Source organism: Mus caroli, chromosome 12, assembly GCF_900094665.2.
Source record: "Mus caroli chromosome 12, CAROLI_EIJ_v1.1, whole genome shotgun sequence".
Classification (NCBI taxonomy): Eukaryota; Metazoa; Chordata; class Mammalia; order Rodentia; family Muridae; genus Mus; species Mus caroli.
In genome coordinates this window covers 48168190-48177061 of record NC_034581.1, presented here as the reverse complement: position 1 = coordinate 48177061, position 8872 = coordinate 48168190, and the positions used below count along the sequence as shown (strand labels likewise).

The following is an 8872-nucleotide window of genomic DNA, read 5'->3' as shown; positions in this document are numbered from 1 at the left end:
AGAGAGAGAGAGAGAGAGAGAGAGAGAGAGAGAGGAAGGAAGGAAGGAAGGAAAGAAAAGAAAAGAAAAGAAAAGAAAAGAAAAGAAAAGAAAAGAAAAGAAAAGAAAAGAAAAGAAAAGAAAAGAGAGAGAGAAAGACTTGCCCACAGAACAATCTGATCAAAGCATTTTCTCAATTGAGGTTCTGTCTTCCCAGATGACTCTAACTTGTTTCAAGTTAAATAAATAAATAAATAAATAAATAAATAAATAAATAAATAAAATCAGCCAACACTGTAACAAAAATAAAGTTATTCTTATCTATCAATATAGAAGGGGAAAAAAATCAAGACAGCTCCCAGCATGACCAACCTGTAACTGTCCACACCTAATGAGCATGGAAAACTACTAGATCTACAGAACTGACAAAGTACGTGAGAGTGGGGTGGGTAAGAGTGGGGTGGGTAAGAGTGGGGTGGGTAAGAGTGGGGTGGGTAAGAGTGGGGTAGGTACTCCGCATTTTTTAAGTACTCTTCTGGCACTGCTCTACAACCCCTCTCCTGGCTTCCTTGTTTCTCCCTCTTCTCTCTGCTCTCTGATCCCCTCCCCTCCCCACTCCCTCTCCCGCACTCTCCTCCCCCACCCTCACAAGGACCCATGTAGCACACACTCATCTCAGACTTATGTATTCAAAACTGACTTTAAAGTTCTGATCATCTTGCTCCTAGCGCCCAAGTGCTGGGACGCCTGGAGTGCATTGAGCTAAGTAAAGTTAATCAGTGACTCTTCGGAAGCAAGGTGGTTTGCAAAAGGCAAGCACATCTCATTAAGTTGGCTGGCCCCCTTTGGTGCCTGCCTTAGGAAGCTGCCTGGTGACAGGCAGGAGGGAGAAATACATCCCTCAGATTTTCAACCACCTTGTGTTTAAAATTTATTAAATGATAACAATACTAGCCTTATCTAATAAAAATCTCAAATATAACAAACTTTAACAGAAGGCTTCCAATCCCTTCTGAGCTACCTCCGTGCTTCCCAAGCCATACCCCAGTATCACACAGGTGCTGACTCTGACTTCCCCGAACACATCTAAATTATTAATCAGTTCACTGCTTTCTAGGGGACAAATATCAAGTCTCAGTCTCAGAAAAATAAATCTGATAACAAAGGTTAGTAAAGCCTTCTTGTTCAGGGTGGTAAAACTGGTTACACATGGAGAACGCACTGATGTAACAATGATTGTCTCGAAAACTTGACTGTGCCAAAGGTCAACTAGGAGTCGGGCTGCTGTGCCCTGAGCTGCCTCAAATGCAGAGTCACCTACGTGCCCAAGACCCTGTATGGCACTTACTGACGGGCAGTTTCGTCAGATTCCTAAAGCAAGTGATTCATATCCTACCTTAAACTAGAGATGTATCAAGACTCAGCTCACCCAATCGCAGATCTGTCTTATCCCACATTTCCACATGTGCTGTCAGGCTACACACAGGTAAGTACAGGACAGGCACTCAGTGCCTCTCAGACTTAGTTTCCTCAGCTGCAGAATGAAGGGACCGGACTGGAGAAGAATCTGAGGCTGCTCACAGTGAGAGATCCAGGGATTTCACAGCCATTACTCTTTCTTTTCTATTCTTATCATGTGTAACTACGACATATTGGCTCTCTGTTACACTAAAGCACACAGATAGAATCAACTGGCTTCTCATAGTTCATAGGAAAAAAATTACTAAGAAAAATAATTTCTAAAGCATAGTTAGCGTTGATAATTTTTCCCAGAAGAACGAACATGACAAGGGCTCCCCTCTAGCAATCGTCCCCTCAAGACTAGTGACATAGACATGGTTCTTGTGTGGGGCCCAAAACAATAGGAAAACTAGACAGAAAGGTGTCTGGGGAGGACCAAATGTGCATTACTCCCTGAAAGCCCTGAAAGGCAAACTTCAAAGCAAGATTTCCTGTGACAAATGTTCAACTATTCCAACTGAACGGAAGGAACTTTCCATGTACCCCGGGCATGTCGATGAAGCGAGGTTTACTGAGCTCACACTTGAGTTTCTGTTGTGTACTTTTCCTTACCAACACTTTTGCCACTGAGAAATGAGTGCATGTGTCAAACACTTAGCAAGCAAGGGACATGCTATAAGTGAATCAATCACATGGTTCATGGGAAGCAATCAATATGAACGTTTGATTTTCAATTCTGACAGTTCACATAGCAGCAGAGCAGCAGCCATGGCTACGCTCCCTGGTTTTCGTAAAATTCACATCCGATGGGAAAGATAAACGTATGTAATTCAAGGCAACAGCTTCGACACGCAGAGACCACGGTAGTGATCTTTGGGTGGAGCTTCCTGCCCTTATCCTGGTTACTTTTGAAACATATTCCACTTCAACACAAACAGTGGGGCACGATTTTCTACTTCTAGGTGCTGCAAGTTCTATGCTTTTCCTTCGTGAGTCACTTCATAAAGGAAAAGAGGCCTTCTAGTCACAGAGATGTTAGAAAAGAAAACGCCACTAGACAGCAGGTCACGACAGTACAAGTGAGAGCATCAGCCCAAGAGCATACAGGTACCCACCGAGCTGCAACTGACTCCAAGAAGACAGAAGACCGATCAATCAGCGTTTGAAACCCAAGGGCCTCTCCCTCCCTCCCATCACCAACTGTTTGTCTGTGGTCACCTTCCCTGCATTAGAGATAATGCCTCCTTTTATCCAGGCGCCTGTTAAAAATAGCATCCATCAAATCCACCCTTTTCCGTGCAACTAAAGGAGAGGCACTATATGAAGCACAAAGGCAGAAAGAAGTGGCAACCTTAAGTCTTTCCTCATGAATTTGTGTGAGAGTTTTCCCTACCTTACTCTACTTACTATCCCGTGAAGACAGAAGAAAATGCACCACGGATTGCTTAATAAGGACTGGTACTGGTAGCTCTCTAGCAGTCCAAAAACTTTTGAGTTGAAGCCTGAGGTTCCCAGGATGCATTTGCATATGTTTAGATGAGAGCGGCCTTCTTAGGGAAAATCAAAACGCAAAGACCCGAGCTGTCCAGCCCTCAAATTGCCCATCTCCTTTCTCCTGTAATTTCCCTCTCTTAAATCAGAAGCAGAAAAGTGGGAACCTACCAACTGTACTCACTGTAAATGCTTGCTTGGTTCCTAAGGTCCCTTCAGGATTAAGCCTCTGGCTCCTCCTCCTCCGCTCCCCACCCTGGCTTTCCGCTTGTAGCCAAACAAGATAAAGGCCAGTGTCAGCTGCTCCAAGCTGGCAGGGCTGTGCAGCAGCTTCGGTGCTCACTCGTTGGTGGTGACCTAACTCCCAAGTGAGGTCTGCTACCCAGTCCCTATTTGGAAGCCATTGTATATGTCACAGGCTGCAGTCACAGGCAGGGCTTTTGTAAACAGGCAGTGCCGAGTGTGAACTGGGCAAAGGAGATAGTTGCCAAAACAAGGACGCCTAAGGAAACGAGTGCTCTGTGGACAGAAGACAGTCAGCCACCGCTCAGAACCAGGATGGTACTCCCCACAAACCAAGCATGCCTGAGGCCAGATAAAGTAAGGGTCAAGGTGTGCTAGCTGTCAAAGCTGTCTGACTAAGTGGGCTTGTGTGTTCCCTCTCTCCTCAAGAAACTTTCTCTCATGTCTGTATTCCATGATGTGAGAATCAGTCTCATGATTACATGAACCCACCGTAAGCTTGAACACAGCCTTCCACTCCCTGCTTGCTCGACGGGGCTAATTTTAGTCACACTAACACATCTGCGTGCTACATGTCGCATCTTACAAAACAGAGGTAGAGGCAATTGTGTTAGGTGTGATCCCATCAATTCTGACCTAACAAACGGTCCCTTTTTCTCCTTCCCTTTCATTTCCTCCTCTTCTATTCTGATAACCACTTGTCACAGAGCCCATTCATACTGACATTTAGAAAGGAAAAACTCATCTTCTAGATGTTGACAAGCAGGCTGGGACAGACTGCCACAGTTTAAAGGCTCACCCTGGAGCTAACGGCGTTTTCCCCCTTTCCGTGTTTTAATGTCCTCCCACAGACACATGGCTGATTACACCCACCCCTCACTCAGATAGCCTGTGTGGAAATTATGCTTTTCCCCTCAGCCACTCATCAGTGTTGCGATGGCATCTTCCATCGCAATGCTGCGCTGCTTCATAAATCATGATCCTTCCTCAGCCCCTTCTCCCAGATTTTCTGAAGTATGGATAGCCAACCTGACCAGGCCAGTCTCGTGTTTTCTTTCTTCCAGGACAGAAATAAGTCTCTGTCACCGAGATTCACTTGGCTGTGTAAGGCAGTCGGCCACAAAGCCCACCCCATCATCAGTGTGTCCGTGGGTCACGACGAGATGGATGCTCATCACTTTTGCTCCCACCCCAAGCTGACAAAGTCACCTTTAAGTAGTAGGCAGCCGTTTTTCTCTTATTTGAGAAAATGTCTTGAGAAAGACTAGATTTGTAAAACACTCATCTTAAGATAGACATAGAGACAGGCAGAGTTCTGGTCCAGCCAGGGCTGCCAACAGGACTACATACATACCTTGTCTGAAATATACAAAGTAAAGTACCAGTATTGTTACTTAGCCACAGCTATTAATGTGAATAAAGTGAATTAAGATTCATTTCAAATCAGCTGACGCTACTGAGAAGCAACTATGTGTAAAACATCTTATGTTTATATGATGCACTGCGTTTAGCCTCAGGAATTACAATTGTATAGGGACAATCTCTGTCTCTCCTACCCCAGCACTTCTACATACTACATAGGCAAGAAGTAGTCAAATACACACATGCAAACTAAAAGAATGGCATTCATCCTTGGACAGAAACATAAAAAGCACCATTTGCTGGGAAAGCTGATATTTGAGAGGACGTTGATGGGATTCTAGGCAGGGGAAGCGGGTTAATAAAAACAATCCTACACCATGAAGTAGGAAAAGTCAGCAGATAACTGTTGAGAGAACTGAGAATTCAGTGTGGCCCAGGAGTAGGGGCACAAGAGAAACCGCAGCCACGTTCCGATAGCTTTGAACACTCTATACATGAGGCTTGGAATGAATCTCACGGGGCTTCGGAATCTGAAAAGATGGCTTAAAAAGAGAAAGTGGAGAAAGTGAGACAATAAGCGACACGTGGAAGCTTATTTATTAAGAAAGGGAAATGAAAAATAAAAATGCAGAGAATTAAGACTCCTTTTTCTAGGCAAATCTTAATCAATGCAGAATATAACCTTAAAACTGCCGGTAGTACAAGAAAGAGTGGAGAAAGGAGGGAGGCAGAGAGGGAAGGAGAGAGGGAGGAGGCTGACTTTATAGCAGAGTGATTAAGGGGACTTTGTGTTCTGTCCTACCTGCCCCATTAAATATAAAAAGAGGTCTCCATTTTTAGTTCTCCATTAGCTCCGGCTCACAATCATATCACAGATTTGAAGTGGAAAACTTTTAAATACCATTTCATATAATCATTTGACTTTTTTCTTGTTCTAAAATTTCTTTCAAATTCATTTCACAGTAATACATACTAAATCAAACATTGTCAAGATGGAAGCACCGAGGTTAAAAGATCCTTTCCATCTCCATGTTCTTACCTCCTGACAAGTGATGAGTCTCTCTATTCATATCCTTCATCATTATGCAAAGTAAGAAGGAAGATGAACCAGGACAGCAGAGTAATCTTTGAACATCCTGAATTCCAAAATTCCTTAGTCACCTGTATTAATGCAGTGTTTGGTGACTCTGTGTACATCCTCAGATACTAACAAGTTTCTATAGAGGTTGCTAAGGAATTATCTAGGTAGACAGCCCACTGAATACAGCTACCTAATTTTGCTCTCTCCTAAATGCCTACAATCACTACCCCCCACCCACCCCCAAAAAAGGCATTTCTGGTAAGGAAATACCAAAAATCAGAGGGAAAAACAATGTTTTGAAAGCTACAAATTAGATAAAGAAGCAATACATGGCTTTTATAACTTACAAACGCTAAATACTAAGCCAGTAATTCAGGGAGGACAGAAGAAACACGCCTTTTCTTTCAAGTATTTTGGAACTGGTGAATCTAGGCATCTCTGCAGATAGACACGGAGTAGTGCCTGGAGGAGATAATAGTACCCAAATGAGGTCTGGTCTTTGTCCCAGCTCCTAAGAGGAACTCCCTAACTCCATGGGGTTTCCTAAGTAATCAGAAGGACTGGGAATGGAGCCTGATGGCTGAGGGATCAACCAGCCCTGTGATCACAGCATTAGTACTTTTACCTGGCTGCCTCTACTCTGAAGCCCCAAGGAAAGACAATAGACTTTGAAGCTCAGGAGTGCGTCCAAAGTTGGCAGCACTTGATGAATTGTGTGTGTGTGTGTGTGTGTGTGTGTAGGTACATGTGTAAATGTACACATGGAGGTTAGAGGTCAATGTTGGGTGCTTTCTTCATTTACTTTCCACCTTACTTTTGGAGACAAGGTCTCTTACTTAGTGTACAGTGATTTGAGTAGATCCCTAAACTGCCAGCAAGCCACGAGGCTCCTTCTTTCTCTAGAACCCCAGCGCTGAGGTTACAGGTTTAAACTGCTATGCCCAGCTTTTTCTGTGAATGAGAGGGGTCTGGACACAGGCGTTCATGCTGGTGTGGCAAGTTTACTGAATGAGCTATCTCCAAATCTTTGGATTTCTTAACATGGAAATTTAAAAAAAGAGAAACCCAACTGTTTTTCTTAAGAAGGAAAAATAAGGCCAGTCTACTAAGGACAAAGTAAACCCTTCTCAAAAAGAGGCCAACAAATGGCCAACCAATGATCGATCTAATGGCCAACCAATGATCGATCTAACCGAGCATCAGGGGAATGTAAGTCAAGACCCTGGGATACTGCCTTACTCCAAGAGAATGGCAAGCTAACACAATTTGGCAGGAATATAGAGAACGAAGAAATCCTGTAGACTACTGGGGTGATGTCATCAGTATAGCCACACGGAAAGCAGTAGCAACTCCTCTAAGATTGAAATTAAAACTGTTGTGGGATCTAGGAAGTGCACTACTGAGTATAGCATCAAAGAAGAGACGAAACATATCATACCCAGACCTGTGTTCCTGTTTATTTAAACCCAACTCACAACCACTGAAATACGGAAACAACACAGATGCCGTTCATTAAACAAGTAGAGAGAGTTCGAGTGGCATATGTAAACAGTGAGATGTTATTCAGTCATTAAAAAGAATGGCATGCTGTCACTTGCACACACATGGGTGGAACTGGAGGTCACTGTGTTCATTGAAATAAGCCAGACAAAGAAAAACGAAATCCTATGTGTTCTCGATCATGTGCAGAGACAAAAATATACTACTCTCAAAGAGCAGGCGGGATATTGGTCACTGGACACTATGCAGTTCAGAGGGGAATGGAGACAGAATGAAATCTCATAATGTACTCTGAAACACAGGATGGAGAAATTCCTCCTGGGTCCTCAGCACAGTAGAGTACCTATCAGTTACAATAATCTATGATCGATTTTAAAATCAGGAGTAGAATATGAAGTTCCCAATAAATAAAAATAATTAAGCAGGAGATGAGAATACTTGTCATACTTATTACACATTCTATACATGTACTAAATTATCATAATGTATCTCATAAAATTGTATAAACATTATATCTTTAACAAAATAAAAGAAAGAGAAAAAAGAGAGAAAGAAAGAAACAAACAAACAAACAGAGAGAGAAAACAACAAAGAAAGAAAGAAACAAAGAAGGTAGAGGGAGGGAAGTGGAATGGCTCTGGAGAAGTAAGTAAATAAGTCAGTCAAGAAGGGGGGAGGGGATAGGGGGCTTACAGAGGGGAAACTGGGAAGGGGGATAATATTTGAAACGTAAATAAATAAAATAACCAAAAACAAAAAACAAAAATAACTAAAAATATATTTATTGCAATGTGTCATTGGTCTGGTTCAACATGTCTGGCTTCTGTGACACCATCAATATTGGATCTTCACCTTGACTCCTCCCAGTTATCCTGTTGTTGCCCTGTGTCATGGAGATCCGGCAGCTTTGGAACAGCAGGACCAGCCCTTTGACGAGCTCCAACGGTTCACAGATGGTGTAGGTTTTGGGGTGGGCTAATTCATAGCTCTGGATCAAGCTTATCAAGTTATCAGTTGACCACTTTATTGCAACCCTGGGGTGAGCTCTACCACACTGTTCAGGCTAGCCCACCCAATTCTGCCAGTGGCAGGAGACACAGTCAACTCTCCTGCCCTCACACCCTGGGGGCCAGCTCACCTGTGCCCCAGGGCCTGGCTCTACTGTGCTTCCCATGGCAGGGCCTGCAGCTGGCCAGGGGCAGGGCCACCTCACCAGCACTCATGACCCCAGGGACAGGGGGTGAGGGGTGGAGCACAACACTCCTGAGCCCAAGCCACCTCAGGACAGATGAGTAGCCAGAGCGGTTTTCCCACGCTCACACCCTCAGGGTGGCTCACCCTCACCCACTCCACCAGGGTCAGCTCTTCTGTGCTGCCCAGGCAAGGCAGCACCATACTTTCAAATACAACATTCCTTTTGACTCAATTCAGTAAAACTGCTGCACACATTTCACTATAATAATCTTTTAGAAATAACTTTAAGAACTCTATAACCAAGAAGACATTTCTAATTGACAACCACTAGCCCACTGGAGTCTCACTGGGTACACAAAGCACCCTTAAGGGCAACCCCATAGCCTTCAGTAAATGCTAACACAAAACAAACTCAACAAAAAAAAACAAAAACAAAAAAAAAAAAAACAAAAAAGGCCGGGCGGTGGTGGTGCACGCCTTTAATCCCAGCACTTGGGAGGCAGAGGCAGGCGGATTTCTGAGTTCGAGGCCAGCCTGGTCTACAAAGTGAGTTCCAGGACA

The 8872-nt window shown here is 43.8% G+C and overlaps 1 protein-coding gene across 6 annotated transcripts in view; it reads right to left on the bottom strand.

The window, feature by feature from the left end:
• Akap6 (A-kinase anchoring protein 6) overlaps positions 1-8872 on the bottom strand; it is a 432222-nt gene that overhangs the window by 340683 nt on the left and 82667 nt on the right. The window contains exon 1 of one of the 6 annotated variants that reach the window (XM_029484607.1): positions 3116-3135. The exons of 4 other annotated variants lie outside the window; for them this stretch is intronic. The gene's annotated coding sequence lies outside the window, so the exon portion shown is untranslated. Of the gene's footprint in view, positions 1-3102; positions 3136-8872 lie in introns of those variants that run through there. One more of the 6 variants, XM_029484606.1, reaches the window with a different exon arrangement.